General features: G+C 36.6%; 1 long non-coding RNA gene across 1 annotated transcript in view; it reads right to left on the bottom strand.

Annotated features, from left to right (window-relative positions):
- Nucleotides 1–18,167, bottom strand: part of LOC135213529 (uncharacterized) — a 29,794-nt gene extending 11,627 nt beyond the window's left edge. The window contains exons 1-2 of the long non-coding RNA XR_010314158.1: nt 17,858–18,167; nt 16,383–16,515 (exon numbers count right to left, since the gene is read on the bottom strand). This is a non-coding gene — a long non-coding RNA (uncharacterized LOC135213529). The remainder of the gene's footprint in view (nt 1–16,382; nt 16,516–17,857) is intronic.
- Nucleotides 18,168–19,513: the final 1,346 nt, after the last annotated feature.

Below are 19,513 nucleotides of genomic sequence, written 5' to 3'. Positions count from 1 at the left end.
TAATAATGTACAAACAAAAAAACTTCTAAGTCTGCTAATTTGAAAGTGATTCTGTCTAGGTGAGACATGGAACTAACAGAAATGATAGTCTGCTAATTCATTTTGTCAAGAAAAGTTAAGGTTTCGAAGCAACAAGAATGGCTAAGTTTGGTAGATATAGTCTTGAGAGGTTCTGTCTTTCCCACTTTGAACAAATACAGTTTTAAGAAAAGCCTGTAGTTACATAATTTCTTTGCTAGAGGATCTGTCTTAAATTTGGAGCTTCTGGACAACAAAACTTGCAAGTTGAAAATTGGGACGTTAAGATGCTTCTTAGCTGTAATTGCAGTTTTTTTTTTTTTAATAACTCATTGTGTTCTAAAAGATCAATTGAAGTGTAGATAATTAAAATTTTCCAAATAATTCATGGGTCCATGTTTGAAAAAGGTACTTTTTCACATGTAATATGCATTGGAGAGAAAATTGGACTGAATATTCATTTAGCACAATAGTATTTAGAAATTATTTTATATTATAAATTAGGCCTTCATCCTTTCTGTGCACTTTCTTAATACCGTTCATTTATTAAGATTGGCAAGTATGTAATTTAAAATAAATATTTAAGAAGCAAGAGTTGTAAAGCAATATGCTACCAGTATAATTTTCATTGTTTTTTTAAGCTTTGGAATGCTTTTATACAGCATTTTAGCTTTTAATGTGGAGATTGTTGATTTCACAATGCTATAGGATAGGTAAAAAGGCATTATTGTTTGTTAGTTACATATTTTCATCTAATATGGCCAAGAAAATTTAATATTTGAGCTCTAGTAAGTTGCAGTATAAAAATTTTGGAAATTTGGGAAATAGGTCTTTCTAGTACAGTACTAAGATTATATTTATTATGCATGTGGATGGCTGTAAGATGGAAACTGATAGGTATCGAGATGATTTGTACATAAATGCTAAAATTATCATCCCATAGGAACCCATGGCAACTGAAAGCCTTCATTCAGAAATTAATGTCGGATATTGAAAACAAAGGTACTGTTAGCTTTGTGGAAGGAAGAAACATGAGAAAATTGTATGCCTTACTGTTATACTTTAAAGTAATCACTAAAGCAATTGCAATTATGCATTTTTTAAAGTAATCACTAAAGCAATTGCAATTATGCATTTTTTAGACCATGAGGCAGTTACACTTGTCATCACTATCGTGTGTGTTAAAGATAAATTTCTATAACAGTGCACACTAATTATTTACCATCAGTTGTCCATCATATGTTGTTTGTATGTATGTATGTATGTACAAGTGAAAAATGCTGCTATGGGAATAACTGAACTGGTAGTTCCTTTAGAAATAGGAGTTTTTGGGGGGTAACTTACCAACGGATTTAACCTTGCAAAGCATCATAAGGACTTAGGATCTGAGAGAATTTAAAAAGGTAAAGAAAACCTATACTGAATATAAAGGGACCTTTCTTCCCAAATATGAATGCCAGTCAAAGATAGTATGAATCAAAGTCAAAGAAAGTATGAATCAAGCATTTGACTTTGCTTCACATAAAACAGGTTTTACAATTATGAAATTGGAGATATGTTGCTAAGATGGTCTTGTTAAATCATGTTCATGTACAGGTGCACAGTTATAAACAATAGCATTGAACTTTGAGCAAAATTTTGGAATGGTAATACAGAACACTTAGTTTGATATATGAATTCACTTGGGGCAAAAGGTGTTTATTTTTGTTCAATTAGTTAAAAAAATTATTTTGTTGAAGATGTTGGCTTTGAATTTACACTGCTCAACAAGGAAGTTGTGTGTGCGTGTTTGCATCAGGTGTGTGCACATTTTAGTTTCAAGATACTTCAGTAAGAAGCAATTTCAGGATTATTAACGGAATCAAATCGAGAGAGTTGGCAAAGAGAGCCGTTATTGGCAAACAAAGACATGCTTGTGATGGTCATAGATAGATAGATGTGGCTCATACAGTTTTGGTGGTTGTTATGTAGATTGCAGTTTGTTTTTCCAAGTTGGCAGATCAATTTATTTTATATGAAATTGTTTATTTATAGATATTTATATATAGTAATTATTTAAGAGAATACTTAGTGTTCTGCCTTAATATCAGATACAGTAATTTATTGAACATTTGCAGTGCCACTAACATAACAATGTATGACTGTATATCAAAAATATAAATTGTATATATTCCAATATGCTTTTAATGTTCATTTCAATTTGAATTTTTCCAACTCGGTGACAGATAGTATTTATATTACATGCTCAGCTAATTGCCATGTAAGTATAGCATATGGCATTCCTCCAGTTTTTATGCTGATGACAATGTGAATAAAGGAAAAGTCTAATAAACTCTAAAAATTGTTTTTGTTCTTTGCTCCAGATTTCATTTTATAGTCCAGTAATGTGATTAAAACTAAAGGGTAGTCCAGTAATGTGATTAAAACTAAAGGGTTTGTAAAAATTATGAGAAATTTTGAACATATTTTCATTAAGCCTTGGGGAAAGACATTTTCAGTTCAGTTACTGATTGGATTAGTATCTCAAGATACGTATTAATTTTGCAGTCTTTAATTGCTCCACTACAACATTCAGCAACATTAGCCATGCCAAACAAATGCCAATTCTATCAATTTCATGTAACTGTCAATTTAGAAACTACATTTAAAAATATTTTGCTTATTTTGCTTGAGAAATTTTAGGAAACAAACTTTTGAAAATTGGTTGTATAACAAAATTTTTTTTTAAATACAAACCCATTACTCACATATTTCCTTTCTTTCATGCAAAGTATCCACACACAACTTGCAATAATCCAAGTTTAAGATGACCCCACTGCATGATCAGTCCTATTATGCCTCAGTTACCCTTCATTCTTTTGTGTTGGAGTATGAATAATGGTTTAATATAAAAAAATTGTGCTTATTCATTACAACCTCATTAATCATATATTGCTTGAACCATTAGTTCTTAGATTACAAAGGTTTTTCATTAATTTTCCTGGATTTCCAGCTGGCGCTGGAAAATTACCTTAATGTTAAGACCGAAGGTTTGTTTTGTTCATGAACAATTGCAGTTTATGAGGCAGGATGGCAGTGCAGAAGGCACAGAGAAAGTAAACTTCCAAATCTGAAGTCAATTTCCATAGAAGGAGCAGTGCTGACCATAAAAACCAAAGTCTGTACTCACCAAGTAGTACAATGGTATCCACGTGTAAATCCCCAATTTGTCTGACAGAGAATTCATCAGGAGAGGGCCAAACACTCATCAGCAACATAAGTGAGAAGGCAGATAGTACCTTGGAACAGCCATGCCTCCATTGTGCCAGAAACAGGAGGGATTATATGAGAATGAAAAAAGAAAGACGGCACGCAATCTCTTCCAGCAGACAGGACATGGATGGCCTGCTGCAATATAACCAAAATATCAAGGGACTTGAGAGTACTTCACATTTATGGAATACCATCCCCATGTCCTTTGCCTGAGGAGTTGCTGTGACAAAATATCAAGGTATTGAAAGTTTACTTCACATATGTATGTGGAGTACCACCATCTTGAGAACAGCTGCAAACTCCAAGTTATATTTAAAAGAAACAGGAACTCTGGGTGCCTTAATTTGTTAGATGAGGCATTGAGACTTATTTGACAAAGGAGTAAGCTTGCTTTTGGAGATGAGGAACAAGCCAGAATGGCAGGAAGCTACTGTCAGGTCATGGTAATCCAAGGATTGATTCTTGGCTTAGAAATCCGAGGTGAAAGATAGCCCAATCCAAGAGCAGCAAGAAGAGTGAGAAACTCCATTTGATGGGGCCTGGAGCTCAATGACTTTTGGAAGTGGGCGGCACTTGCAAAAATATACATTAACTTAACAGTTAATTTCAAGCAAGGGACATTAACCCTCTTACGCCGATTGGACGTATTAAACGTCGAGTCAAAATGTCTCCCGTATGCCGATTGGACGTATCATACGTCGGCTCAAAAAAGTTTTTTTTAAAAATTCGCGGAAAATACTTATAGGCCTACCAGCCGAAAACTTTTGTATCACGCACCTTGGGGGATGCTGGGAGTTCACGGATCAAGGCGTTGTTTTGTTTACAATCGCTACGCAGGCGCGCAAGCGCGAATTTCTTTCTTATCGCACTAAAAAGTATCAGTGACACATCTCGGAAATTATTTCGTCACTTTGACATAATTATTGCACCATTTTAAAATATCCTTTACATGAAGTATTATATATGAAAATGTGCGCAATTTCATGCACAATACAACTAAAAAATACTCATGATTGTAGCTTTTATCAATTTTGAAATATTTTCATATAAATAACGATAAGTGCAAAAATTTCAACCTTTGGTCAACTTTGACTCTACAGAAATGGTCGAGAAACGCAATTGTAAGCTAAAATTCTTATATTATAGTAATATTCAATCATTTGCCTTCATTTTGCAACAAATTGGACGTCTCTAGCACGATATTTCGATTTATGGTGAATTTATGAAAAAAACTTTTTCCTTACGTTCGTGCGATAACTCTTCCGATAAATTTTTTCGTGCGATTGTCCTAATGTTTGCACCCTTTTAAATTTGCCGTTACATAAAGTTTTATATATGGAAATGTGCGCAATTTCATGCACAATACAACAAAAAACAACCCATGGTTGTAGCTTTTATCAGTTTTGAAATATTTTCATATAAATAACGTTAAGTGCAAAAATTTCAACTTTCGGTCAACTTTGACTCTACCGAAATGGTCGAAAAAACGCAATTGTAAGCTAAAACTCTTATATTCTAGTAATATTCAATCATTTAACTTCATTTTGCAACGACTTGGAAGTCTCTAGCACAATATTTCGATTTATGGTGAATTTATGAAAAAAAAAAATTACGTTCGCGCGGTAACTCTTCCGAAAAAATCAGAATTTTTTTGTGCGATTGTCGAAATGTTTGCACCATTTAAAATTAGCTGTTACATAAAGTTTTATATATGAAAATGTGCGCAATTTCATGTAGAATACAACTAAAAATGATTGAAGGTTGTAGCTTTTCTCTTTTTCGAAATATTTGCATATAAATCACGATAAATAGAAAAAAACCACGTTCGGTCAAATTTGACTCTACCGAAATAGTTGAAAAACGCAATTGTAAGCTAAAACTCGTACGGCCTAGTAATATTCCGTCATTTTTCTTCATTTTGAAACAAATTTGAAGTCTCTAAAACAATATTGTGATTTATGGTGAATTTTTGAAAAATATATTTACCTTCACTCCGCACGCCGATTCGCGGCCGCCAGTTCCTCCGAAATACGTACATGGCATTATCCTAATATTTGCTCCTTTTCATATTAGCCTTTTTATAGAGTTTCATATATCAAAATGTGCGAAAATTCATGAAGAATACAATAAAAAATAATTGAAGGTTGTAGCTTTTCCATCTTCGAAATGCAGTGATATGAAAAAATATATATATTAAAATTTCGACATTCGGTCAAATTTAACTCGTCCGAAATGGTCGAAATCTGCAATTCTAATCTAAAACTCTTACAGTATTGTAATATTCAATCATTTGTCTTAATTTTGAAACAAATTGGAAGTCTCTAGAACATTATTTAGAATTACAGTGAATTTTTGAAAATAACATTTTTTTACGTCCGCTCGTTACGAATTCGTACATCATTTTGTGATAATATTTTTCCGGTGTTGCTTTTATTGTTTTACTATGTATTATATATCAAAATTATTGCAATTTAGTGTACAATACAACGAAAAAGAAAGTAACTCGTTAGCTTTGACCGTTTTTTGCACAGCGTGATTTGAATACAATTATCTATGAATTTTTTTTTTTTCGCTACCATATATCGCATTATTTACATATGATAATGATATTATTTTTCATTTCTGATGATTGCATACTAAACTTCAGGCAATGAAAAAAAAAATGAGCCAAAAATGAACTCTTAATCTTCAAAACTAAGTGCGCTGTGATTTTTTGAAAAAATTATTTTTTCCGGTTCCGCGCTTACTCCAAACCGGCGCCGGCATACAGGAGAGGTTTTGATTTTTAGGGCTTCGGCGTAAGAGGGTTAAGAAAAGGCTCATGAGGAAGCCTGGACAGGTGCACCTGAGCCAAACATCAACTTGCAGGTTAAACTATTGATCTTGAAATTGATGAACCAGGTCCAGTATGTCGGGCTATTACCTAATTCTATATTATATTGAATGCTGACACATGAGAGACCACTTCTTAATATTATAAAGAAGATGAAGTTGTCCATTAAGATAGGAACAGACGCTTCAAGATGATTACCATGTTCATTACACCAAGCAACCAACACTGCCCACTACCAGATGGTAGATGCTGGGTGACCCCCATGTTTGAAGATAAAGTACTCTTAAGCATATGTGAAAATTAGGAACTGGCTTCTTTGGAGTTTGCTCCAGTTGGTAAGTGCCCGGGAAATATTAACAGCTAGAACAAGGTCATGCATAAAACACTTGCAGAACAGATCAAACTGATAGGTGGGCCTTGCAGATGTCCTTATAGGGTGATTAACAGAATCTAACCGTTCCTTTTGAGAGCAACACCCAGCACAAGTCTCAGCACATCAGTGAGTAATGTGCTCCTCTACCCAAACAAGTTCCCCCCTACTAGATGACAGTACATCTGAGCATGTGCCCTTGATTCTGGAGGTATTGGCATTGGTTGTGTAGCCAAATGTAACTACAGCACTTTGTTCCAACAAGGATATCACAAATGCATTAGCAAATAGAATGATGGCCTAAATTCCAGGGAGTTTATATACTTCCACCATTCATTGGGTGACGTCAACCCTTCACTTAAGTTCCAGGTTTATACCCTGGGTACATGCTTCTATCAACATCAAGATCAGGTCTGACATCATAAGAGGCATCTCACTAGGCAGATTCTCTTCTGCTGCCACAAGGAAAGAACTTGCAGAATACTGCCCACGACAGGCACTTTGAAACTGACATGACAATTACTCCTGCCAGTGTCAATCCAAATGTCCATATATGTGGCCCGGGTGGAAAAGGTGAGACTGGACTTCTAAAGGTTAGCCTTTAACCCTAAGGACCAACACAGCTTTAGGAGAATGGCCAGGAAGAGAGTTCCTCATTAGATAAAGTTGAAATAAAACACCTGCTGCATGAAGAGGTTACTGCCGTGAAAATGGATAAATGGAAATAAGGAAGTAAGATCCCTTGGGACCAATGAAGAAGGAAAATATCCTTTCTAAATTGGCTTATTCACATTTTCTATGGTTTCCAGTCAGACTAGTGACTGTCAGAGAAACTTCTTTGGCTGGCTGAGGTTTATGATCAGCTTCCAGCATCCCAGACTGGAATCTGCTCCTGCTTGGGGAAATAAGGACCTCAACTGCAGTGACCTTGTCTGTTCAGAGACTTCAACTGAAATCTGCTGCTGCAATGAGTTTATATGGCAAGGAACTGCTAATGAGAATAATGGTGCTTCTCTTAAAAAGAGCCAAACTACCAGTGCCAAGGAGTAAAGGATCAAGGATGCTGACTAGAGAGCAATCAAGGTTGGTAAGGAGACTTGCATTGATGTTAAGTTCAGCCTCTACAGCTTTTTTTTCATTCTGACTTTTTCCTGATTCTGTCACCTATCCTTTTTTTCATAATTTTTCTTTTTCTCTCATTAAATATGGCAGCCCTGATCACAGTGGATTTTAGTTAATCTCTCGGCTTCGAAACCAAGGAATCAGGGATAAGTAGTAGGCAGGTTAGGTCCTTGAACAACCCCTCCCTTATTCAGCATCATATTTTTTAGTTTATACAGAATTAAATGTTAAGGGTAGAGCTGCAACCCAGGGAGAACATAAGATGATGAACCCCAGCAAACAGCTCCAGTGAAAGAGCACCATCGAAGTACTGGCACCAACATGGACCCACTCCATCCATTTTAAGAGCCAGACCCTTCCTACAGAATTCTGTTGTGGGTATCCACTTCTGCAGGAGACTATGAACAGAACCTCCCAGAGAAGAGGAAGCAAGGGAATACATGGCAATCATTTCTGTGGCAAAAGAGAAGTGATTTGCTTGAAAGTAACACCTCTAAATCCTGTAGAATTTATGAAGTTGCTGGTCAGGTAATAATAGAAGTAAGGGGCCCGAATGGATAACTGTAGCTACTGCTAGTACCATGCCCCTTCAACCTCATCTGCAGAATTGTCATAATAGGCTGAGAAGTGTGTTCAATCTTAAAAATACTGCATACCTGTCAAGTACCTCTGCAAAAGTATATCTTGAACACCACAAAGATCCTCAGCAATTTCTTCAACAGTTCACCAATGCATAATCTCACACGGGTCAGACCTGGCACTCTCAGAGGAGTACAAATAGTAATAGATTGTCAAAGGAGACCTTAAGGACTGAGTGGAGTGGAGGAGTCCTGGGAGGGGCATGAGTCATCAGGCACCAATCTAGGGTAGTCACCATTTGTTGAGTCACTGGAAAGGGCAAGCGCTAACATGTGGTAGTGAAGTGTCCCTGAAGACTTGGCTCTAATGAAAAAATTGGCCTTTGAGACAACTCACAAGTATGATCAGCAACTAAAGAGCTAGATATGGGCCTGGAAGGGCGTGACCCACATAGAACATTAATTTAATCACTAGAGCTCCCTTACTGACTGCAAGAAGAATGGCACTGGAGTCATGACTATGCCTCCTGGACCAAGAAAGCCTTCAGTTACCAACACAATAGTAGAAAAAGAGTTGACTCTTTGGCATGATGCTAGGGCTTGGCACTAGTCCTTATGCCAACAGGTTCTGGGGAAGTGGACTGAATCACCCTCAAAGACTAAATGATTCCACAGGGAGGAGAATAAACATCCACAGAGGAATGGGTGTGGTGGAGTCAGCAGATCAAACCTTAAGGAGAAGAGATGAGGGGCATAATGAAGTAAAGATCAAAGGCAAATTAGGAGGCCCATCTGACAGCCACAGGTGCAAGAGTAGGAAGAGGAGGTACTATGAAAGCAACAGGTGGAAGGGGAGAGATCACAAAAGCAACAGGTAGAAGGGGAGACATCACAGGAGCAACAGGTGGAATGGGAGGGAGAAGAGGGCCCCCATGACTGACCAACGACGATCATGGATTGCACTCTTATGCTACAGAAAACAACAATGCTTCAAACATTCCAGAAGAGACAAGTCTGCCAACCCTAGTAAGTCCAACCGAATAGAGAGAGAGTGTAACCTCTGGAAAGGAGGAAGCAGAATGAATATTCCTCCCAAGTCACAGGAAGATCATCAAGCCTGGGAACCTTCAGGAAAGGAGGGTCATCTGATGCAGAGGAGAAAGATGGAGTCCACAAAATTCTTCCACTTCTTCCCAGCATCATGGTCTCAAGTTATGGTGGAGGGGAACAAATTGTATAAAGTTGGCATAAATGTTGAAATTTGCTGGATACCTGCCTACATGACCATAAAGGGAAATTAAGATGGCAATAAAGTCACCAAAACTGTAACTACTAAATGAGATCCAACGTAACCATTCTTGTCAGTGTTTATTTAAACATTTTTTGAAAGCTCATCATCACTGTCAAGATTTTGGTATGAGGACTCTTGATGGGCCATTAACATACGTTAAAAAAACAAGACATTCATGAGAAACATGTAGACAAATTTATATAAAAAAATATACAGAAACCATGAACACTTAACTAAGAATGATAATGAGCCATTATTTGCAATGGGGCAGCAGCAATACAATGGTCAGAACATCAGTAGATGACATGTTCAGATCCATCAAGAAGCAAGTATATCGGTTAAATTCAGAATAGGCAGAATCTGCTAATGCACTTAAATCAGTTGTTAAATACAGCAGGTGTTGTGTTGCCTAGAAGCCAACGGCAAGCAAAGCATCGAACATGCTTATAACCAACAGCATTAGTGACATGTAGCATACTGGTTGTCAGGTGTAAGTGATATAAGAATGAAAGAGGAATTAACTTAGTCAATGGAGAGCTATTTTAGTTTACAATGGGAGTTTTACATTTCCACTCATCGGCCCTCCCAACGAGAAAATGAAGTACCCAAGGATACCAAAGTGACAGATGCTCCATCTGTATTGCCAAATTTGTTTATAAATAAGAGGCTACAGACAATCACCCACAGAGGGAAGACAGTTCAAACCCATCACTGGATTACAGCATTCTTCAAGCAAAAGAGTACCATACTGAAGCACTGTAGGATAACTTATCTCTTCTTTGAATTGGTCACACTTGTCTGACCCATGAAAGCTTAATGAATCATCACCACAACCCAGTATGTACTTTTATACAAAAATGCAGGTTACACTAACACTTATGATATATTTACACTAACACATGAGATATATGACTGTTCAAACTGAAAGAGATTTAGATATGAGTAAATCAAAATAATATTTTTGGAATCTATATTGATTTCTATCCTATTACTGAATTTTTAAAGAACTGCACATACGATGAATTTCAAATATTACTAGGCAATCCCTTTGGGCCAGCTTTATGAAGGTTGATTTTTTCAACTTAGTGGTCTGATTTAAACTACCAAATAATAATACTAATTGCATGGAGAGGGGGCATCTTAACAATTGGGGCCGTGCCCAACAATAACTGACTGAAATGAGTGTGATGGAGACATGGCAAAATGGACATGAGGAGTCTGATGAGACAGCCACAAAGTCCTAGTACAGTGGCACCTAATTATTTCTGGGTAAACAGGAACCACTTATCAAGAAACCATACACATCTGTAGAGGGGAAAACTGTTGACTCCTTACAGGACAGACATTGAAAGTTGAGATCTTTATCTTGGGAAAGTATGAACAAGTTACAAGTGTGTTCAAGAACCTCTATTATGTAATATGTGCAGGCATGGTACACAGCACAGTAGTCAGTGTCATATCCACGATGTAACACTTCCTAAATAATTAACTTCAATAAGCTAAAATACACAGGAAAAATGAGTACAGAAGTGCGGCACAATGGTTTAAATCATCAAAAAGTTATATGCTGGGAAAGGGACACAAGTGAAGTTTACACCATTAATCTTAAAATAATGAAGGGTAATTGAGGCATTCTAGGAGGATTTGGCATGCTCATTATGGATTTCAAACTCATGACAGGTATAAGTTGGTATAACTGGGATCTGCTGCATGGAAGAAAGGTTATGTATGATTAATGGGGTTGTAAAGAGGAAAAGTTTGTGTGTACATATACATATTTTAAGAATAACTCAAAGTGGTGAATATTGATCAAAAACATAATTTTAAAGTATTAAACAAAATGTTACAGCTTATAAAGATAATTCCATTAGTACTAGTTTTTGTTATGGTATGAATGGCTACAATATGGAATCTCATAAATTATGACGCCAAATGCTCTACAATTATACAGTCTGCATATGCATTTCTCGGTCAATTGAACAGGTATTAATATAAAAAACAAATTCAAACCTGCTTTTACTTGTGTAAATGCTACAGGTAACAGCATGCGGTACTTCAGTGAAAGCAAAAGCTGATATTAACAAAATTTCCTTGCACCTACATTAACAGAAATGGCTTCATGTTAATTATCACTAGATTTCTTTATATGTCAAGCTGAGATACCTCTGGAAAAAGTTTAAATCTTTACATAGTATATAATTTTAGTTTCCTCTGTGAATTATTTCCCTCTCCAATAAGCTTCATTATTTTAACTAAGCTCCGTAGCCAGATTAAATACTTTCGTAGATATTCATAATGCACCTTACTTTTTTAAACAGTGAAAATTCTCTTGTTCCATGATTTTTAGGATAACTTCAAAATCTTAACATTCAATTTTCAAAGCTCATATGATACATATTCACTGCATATTTGTGCTTTTCCTGAAACAAACATGATCTTCATTTTCCAAGAACAACTGAGAATAAACAAAAAGTATGGGATTCATATGACTTCTGTCACTGACTAGAAAAGTGAAAAATCAAAATTATCCTCTTCTCACATGAGTCAAATGTTAATTATATTTTCAATATGGCTGTTTCCTTCTTAACTTGTTATAAGACATTTTTGAAGGAAAGAATTGTTATTTTGGGGAACGGGACCTTTAGGGCACACTCTTGAGACTACAAAATATCGAGAACAGCCAAGGCTATGTATAAGTATGGGAGAGACTTTCAATGTTGCAATTTAGCATATTTATGAAGAATGTGGTAACCATTGCATACTTTAACTCAACATCAGTACATTTTTTGACATCATCAATCCCCAAATTTTCTAGCAAAATGACAAATTTTAAAATCATAGCCAACAAACCTTTGGTCTTAACAATAGGATTACTTTCCAAGTGCCAGCTGGTAACCGGTTAAAACCAGAAACCATCAAGGATTGTAAAGCAAGGAATCTGTGAGATCTGGCAACGCCTATGCATACGAGGTGAAAGCTGGTCAGAGACCACGCATTGGACTTCGTAATGCTTTAGTCTTTCCTTAACCGCCTTGGGGAGTACTAGTCGCTTACGCTTTGCTCTCTTCCAAGCTGGTTGTTTGTGCTCGTGTTCTGTCTTTCAGTATGTTGTGTGTGTGTTTTTGTTATTATGGCTTCGTCCAAGACTTCATGCCCTCGTCCAACACACATGCCCGGGCATTCAGGGTTTTCTGTGCTCAAGGTTTTTGGCATAATCGGCTACGGCTCCGCATACAACTTGCAATTTGGAGTCATCCAAAATGGCAGCGGTCTGGGTGTTGCTTGGGCTATGGGGTTCACCCTCCTTGGATGGACTGTTGTTGCACTTCTTGGAGGCTCGTGCCACCCCCAGCCCCCAATGCTCTCCCACCTCCCCCTGGACTCCTTCCTCTACATTGGCTCTCGCGTGCAGCCATCTTGTGGAACCTCGCCTACAGTTCCTGGGTCATGCCTTATCGCTCTGCCAGAGAGGCCATCAACTAGCACTAGTCACAGAGATGTCGTGATATCACTCCCAGTGCCCTCTCAGCCTGTGACGTCACTTGTAGCTGCTGCTCATCCTCCCATCTCTATGACGTTATTACTTCCCACTATGACATCATCGTGCTCTCTCTCTCTGATCCATCCGAGATGTTGTTCCAAGCGGTCTTCGAGGGGCTGGTCTCTGTTTTAGAAGAGAGGTTTTCAGCCTTCGCTGCGAAGAAAACAGTATGTAAACGTAAGGTCTCTTCTCCACCTGTTTCTAAGAGATCTTGTAAGGAAGGAGATTTATCTCCATCTCTGCCTCGTCATCGTATCAGACGGAGAATCAAGGACTTTGTGATTGTGTCTTCTGCAAGCGGAGGGAATGCATCACCTTCTGCCTCTCACGACCATGTCTCCCCCACGCATGTCCATGTTCGTGCAAGTGAGAGAAGTGCTTTGCCAGCTGCCCCACCACAGGTTTGACAGTGGAGTTTGTGGAAGGGAGGCATCCTCGTCTTCGTTACATGGTCGTGTCTCCCCGGTGCGTGCTGGTAAGTACATCGACGTCTTCTCTTCACGGCCGTGTCTCTCCTCATGGACGTGTTCTTGACAGTATGAGTGTCAAGTCTTCATCTTCCGTACGCGGACGTGTTTCAGGCTCGCACGTATGTGCTGATGTTTTTGGAAATAGTACTTCTTCGTCTGCTCTGGTTCCAGTTCATCGGCATAAGGGCAATAAGGCGCTGATTAAAAGGTCAAAAGTTGTAGAGATGGGAGTGGTCCAAGATTCATCACTCAACAAGACTGTGGTTGATGGTCGGGAATGTGAAGCTTCCTTAGCCCGCGTACGGATTCCTCATTCTCTTGAAGAAAGTCTTAATATTAAGAGTCAATCGCCCTCAAGTACTAGCTCTCTTCGGCGATGTTCCGTGTCTTGGTACCGGGCTCGGTTGACATCTCACAGTCATGTACTCGTCTCGTCACACGGCCGCGTAAACTGTTTATCTCATGAATGCATACGTGTTTTGCCTGACGCACGTATACGTGATCATTTCACCGACGGTGTACATGATTCTTCACACAAGTCTGTATGCGGTTCGAGCCGTGATCATGCACAAGTGTTGTTGGTTGATGATGCTCAGGAACCTTCAATAGCTGGGTCTTCGAGTGTTAGAGACTTCTCTCCCACCATTAATGTTCAGAATGCTAGGCTCCCTAGCGAAGCTTCATCAGTGTTGCTTGTCGGCACAGGAGGCATTAGCTATGGAGACTACAGTGGCTTCCACCTTCCAGACAGTCTCATGGTTTGACTTGTGGTCCATCAAGATAGCCAAAGTTGCTTCAGATAGGTCTGTAAGACATTTTTATAGCTCTGACCCATTTCTTGAGTACGTATTTAGTTTAATATAAAGTCAAAGAATCTGATATTTTTTTTACTAGATTCAAGTTCTTCAATTGTTTCCATATCTTCTTCTTCCTAGCTTAAACCCATTTTTATATGGGGTCGCCATTGCGAATTGTTTCCATATGTATATGTCTAAATGCACACTTTAGCAAAAGTGGTAGACTTACCCTTTCAGGGCTGGACAAGGTGAATTAGAGGAGGGAGTTAAGGGATCAGTGAAACAGATGATCTATTTACACCCACACTTAGAATGAGAGAATGGCCAAATGTATGACCACCATCTATTAAAAAGCAACAAAAGAAAACATTTTAATTTTATCAAAAGAGGTATACTTATCTAGGATAAGATTTTATGAGGAAAATTATCCTTAATAATAATTACTAAACTCTGTCATACTGCTTTACCAAATTAGCAAGGCTTGTGAAGATGACAAGACACTGACTAAAGCTCAATATGAGGCCACCAGGCATTCATCATCTTAGTAGAACTTATTGTTCATTAATAACCACAGTGACAATTGAGATAATTCATAAGTATTGTATATATCTGTAATAGAGATTTAATTTCAAATATTATCAGTTGTGGAACTACAAAAAGAATGGTAGCTGTAGGCATAGATTGGTCACCAAAAGGGACATGTAGAACTAGTGCTTTAGTTCTGTCTTAAAGATATCTTCCTCTGCTCTTCCCTTTGACAAGGCATGGGAGAGGGGGGCAAAGGTATAGCTATATTCTGAGCCAATAAGTTTGTATCTGCAAAAAATAGCTACCTTTGGATATGTATTTTCTTATGGGAGAATCAGCCAAACTCAGGCCAAAGGCCTACCGCTTTGTCACCCCTATGCTCCAATGAGTAGGAGTAGGAGCTTACAGAAGTCACTGCATCCCTTACTCTTTATCATGATGTGAACAAGGCATTTCCCTCTGGTCAGAGATATGCTTTCCTACCTAAGGAGTAAGCCTCCTATTTTCATTGGAAGAAATAAATTTTTAGAGTAATCTGCATTTTTCCTAATTAGTATACAAACCAGAGCCTTTTATCACAATTCCCAGCTAAACTATCCCGCTTTATCCTTGTTACTAAGTTCAATAAGTGTTTCCAGCTCTCAGTAAAAGGCTCTGGTTAGTATACCTAATAAAAATATAATTACTAAAAAAATCTGATATTTTATGAACAAACTAACTTTACCAAACACAGCCAAGAGACTGTTATTTAAAAGTCAGAATTTTTAACCACAACAAATTTAATTACTATTGTTGAGAAATACAATCTTGTGATGTGATGTAAGTCAATCTCATTAGGCTAGAGCAGAGAATCAAGTTTTTGGTATGTCACCATTTAACATTCTGTCAGATTTTCCTATTCTATTATTCAAAGAGCTATTTACTTTAGCCAGAGAAAAATTATGGGTATGAAGACCATCATTTATAAAATATCTAACAAAAATGGGGTTGCTACATGCATAAAAAAGTTCTGTGACATTCATTTTATACCAAAAAGAATTGGATACTTTACATCTTTCACAAAGTAAAATTCTCTTTAAAAAAATTAGAAAATTAACTTTGATAAGTATCTACCAAAATAAGACTATTTTGATGTAGAAGGGAACTAACTATATATACGTAGGTATATGAGATTTACCAGGCACAGCATTCTCTAATTACGTAATATTTCCAAAACCATTAAACCTGTTCCTGTCAATGATTTGTTACTACTTTGTAAAACCCAACATCTTTAGTATTATAGTAAGCATTGTGGAGCAATGATTCAAACAATAACAAAGGAAATCATTAAACCAACTGTTGGTTTTTTTGTGTTTTGCATTACAAAAGGACCACCACACTGTATTAGTCTTTAAATTAGTCATATTCATCAGATAAATAGCATGACCCAATCTCCAAATGGTGAGAATACTCTTTATATAAAACATGCTTTAGTGATTGTCCAATTTTCATCCATACAAGAGTTAAGAATATTAACACAATAGCCTGGTTAAACTATTTTTTAATAATAATGCCAAATATAATAAATTAAAACAGATCATACCTATATTGTTGCATTATGGCATTCTTCATTACCTAGATGAGTACCTACACTGAAGCAGGTTTATCTTGCACCTGAATAAGTCACATTCAGCTGACCATTGCATATCTGATGAATAGTTTCCACGAAGTAGTCCCTGTGAGCAGAGTGAAAGTCAGCTTTACCAGTTAAGCATATCTTATGTGACTGTTAAACAGCAAATGTCAAGTTTTGGAGAACAAAACAATTACAAAATTTGTAAATTCCAGTTTATCCAATTACTATATCACATTACATACTTAAATAGTAACTGCAATTTATCAAATTTAATTCAATTTATTACTAAAATCAAACTCATCAAATCAACTCTACAAAATTCAAGTATTTTAACTCAATGATCTAGTGAAACTGAATATTAATACATTTACATAGTAACTATAATCTATGAACAAGCATATATAGTCGTACAAATGCATGCACACTTGAATCTGTTGACTTCTCAATTTGCAACACAAACAGCAAGGGCCACCCTGTTATCTATGTGGTTGGCACCCCCAACTTTTCCCCTACTTACAGTTATTCCTTGAAATGATTCTATTTTGCAGCTACAGCACTTGTAATTTATTTTTAAAAAATTATATTGATGTATAAATGATTTACAAGTATTGAGTTTTATGACAGCAAAAACATAAATAGAGATGAAAGCAATAAAATATAAATATGTAAGATTTCTTTTTTAAATACTTACATCTCCAGTAGTAGCTTTAACTACCGATGGTGCAGAAGTAAAAGCTATATTTTGGAGAAGTAAGGTTCATTTTAAAAATGTAGATCATATATTCTAAAACTTGAGAGTACCAGAATGTAAATTTTTTCAAATTTTTTTATGCAAATCCATCGTTTATATCACTGCTTCATTTGTAAGTTTTCTAGAACCCAGGCCTCCTTTTCTGAATGAAAACATGACAAATTAAATTCTTTATTAATTTTACTGGTTCTCCAGGTGGAGCTAGGAGATATATCCTAATGTTAAGACCAAAAGTTTGTTTCGCATTTGGACAAATGCAGATTATGTGCTCGCTGGTTGGCAATAGGGCTCATGCACTTCACTGACCCCCAGTTTCCTGTAGTTAGGAACCTCACTACTCATGTAGTCTAGGTATGGCTACCTAAAGCAAGTGGGGTTGGGAGGCAAGCCATCAAATATAAATGAAGACTTTTGCACGCTGCAGAAAAACATCCAACAAACAGCTGATTGGAATAAAACTCCAATCAAAACCCTGCAGGCTTGAGACTAAAAAAGAACACAATACTCTAAAGGACAGAGAATTAAAGTTGTGGAGCTTGAGCATACTGCAAAATAGGTCGTCTACATCAGCAGGTCATACAGATATAGTAACAGAAAAGTAGTTGCTAAATCTTGAAGGTTCCAACTCAAAAGCTGATCAACAAGAAATAAAAGAGACAATGACAAAATGAAGGACTGAGGGTTCACTTACCTGAAGCTGTAGTTTGTACCCAAGTCCATTTCTTGGAGGGACTGGAACCTGTCTGACAGTAGCCACTGGTATTCTGAAACAAGAGTAATCAGTTACAAGAGCAAATCTTCAAGGGAATGGAGGTATATACCACACGATCAAATACACAATGAAGAATTAGTTCACCTACTCTAGCAAAAGTGCTGTAACTTTTAACATAATTAAACATTAACTATTCATGAAATTTTAACATAATTAAACATTAATATTCATAAATTTTTACAGCATAGTTTTACATTTTGAACTTTTGTAGTTATTTAAAACATGCATAACTGACTCAGTATACTTCAAACTCATCTACCCCATAAAAAGTGTAATCTTGAGAGTACATCATTAAATTACAGTTTACAAGCAAACACATACTACAGTAAGGCAAGGAAATGCCAAAGAGAGAAATAAAAAACTAAGATATCAGTAGATAACCTCAATAATTATGTGACACAGACTTCAGTCTATTAGGAAAATTGCTTGTTGCTGTTTTCTAATAATATTGACTTTTGAAAACCATAAGTAGCATTAAATACAATGCTAACACCTCTATAACAAAAATTCAATAGTACATAATGATTTAGTTACAATATATGTAAGCTGCTATGCCAACTTACTGGACAAAGCACATTCCATGTGAGATACATCCTGTGTAAATAAGACCAATGGGAAAGCGGTATAGCATATAATTTTCCAAAAAACAAGTAAGTACATGTAGAAAGAACAGTCTTACCAAAGTTAAATAATTGTAGATCAGGACTTATGAACATACTTTTTAGCTTTATTTAAGTTTGAATCCCTCAGGCCAACTCTGAGTGTTTACAAATTTAACTTGATAAGCTGCTAAACCAAATGTTAATGAAATAATGTTTCCCCTGCTTTCATCTTACACTATTTAGTTTCAGTGATTAAAATAGAGTATTTTGCTTTCTATTAGCCTTTTCAGATGACAATATTTTACTGATCTGGAATAATAAGATCTAGGGGAAATGACAGAAAGATTACCAGCTTGAAGAAAAAGTCCAAGTAACTACAAGTACTACTGTATAGGAAATACGATATGGTTAAACTGTCATGTAAAGAACAAATTTTGTGATAAGTGTGCTGTTATTTTTAAGTACAGTGGTACCGCAATTTTCGAACATAATCTGTTCCAGAACCTCCCATGAAAACCGAAACTAATTCTCATAATCAATAATGTAAATATACAATTAATGCGTTCGAGACCCGCAAAAATATTATTTAAAATACATTTTATAGGGAATAAACACAGTTTTACTTACAGAAAACAATGAGAAATGAATATATAAAGATCGGCATGCAACTTCCTCCAACACTTTGCTACGAGTTCTGTCAAATTCTATAGCGTTTCTCGCCTGTTTTGCAGAACTTTCTTTGGCCCCATGATGGCTTATTTAGCAGTTGCACTCGAATAAAAAGCACAAAAACAATGAACACAAAAGCAGAATGGGTCACGAAAGAAGACAGGATGCTTTGTTTGGGAGCTCGATACAGGGCCCGGTTACGTGTGGGGCCCCGGATGGAGCATTTCTGAGTGTACGAAAACCAAGGAAACGTACGATAACCGAGACAAAATTTCGTAGAAAAAAAAAGACTACGAAAACCAAA

Source organism: Macrobrachium nipponense, chromosome 43 (genome assembly GCF_015104395.2).
Source record: "Macrobrachium nipponense isolate FS-2020 chromosome 43, ASM1510439v2, whole genome shotgun sequence".
Taxonomy (NCBI): domain Eukaryota; kingdom Metazoa; phylum Arthropoda; class Malacostraca; order Decapoda; family Palaemonidae; genus Macrobrachium; species Macrobrachium nipponense.
Note: the sequence above shows the minus strand (reverse complement) of the source record. Positions and strands in the feature narration are given on the sequence as shown.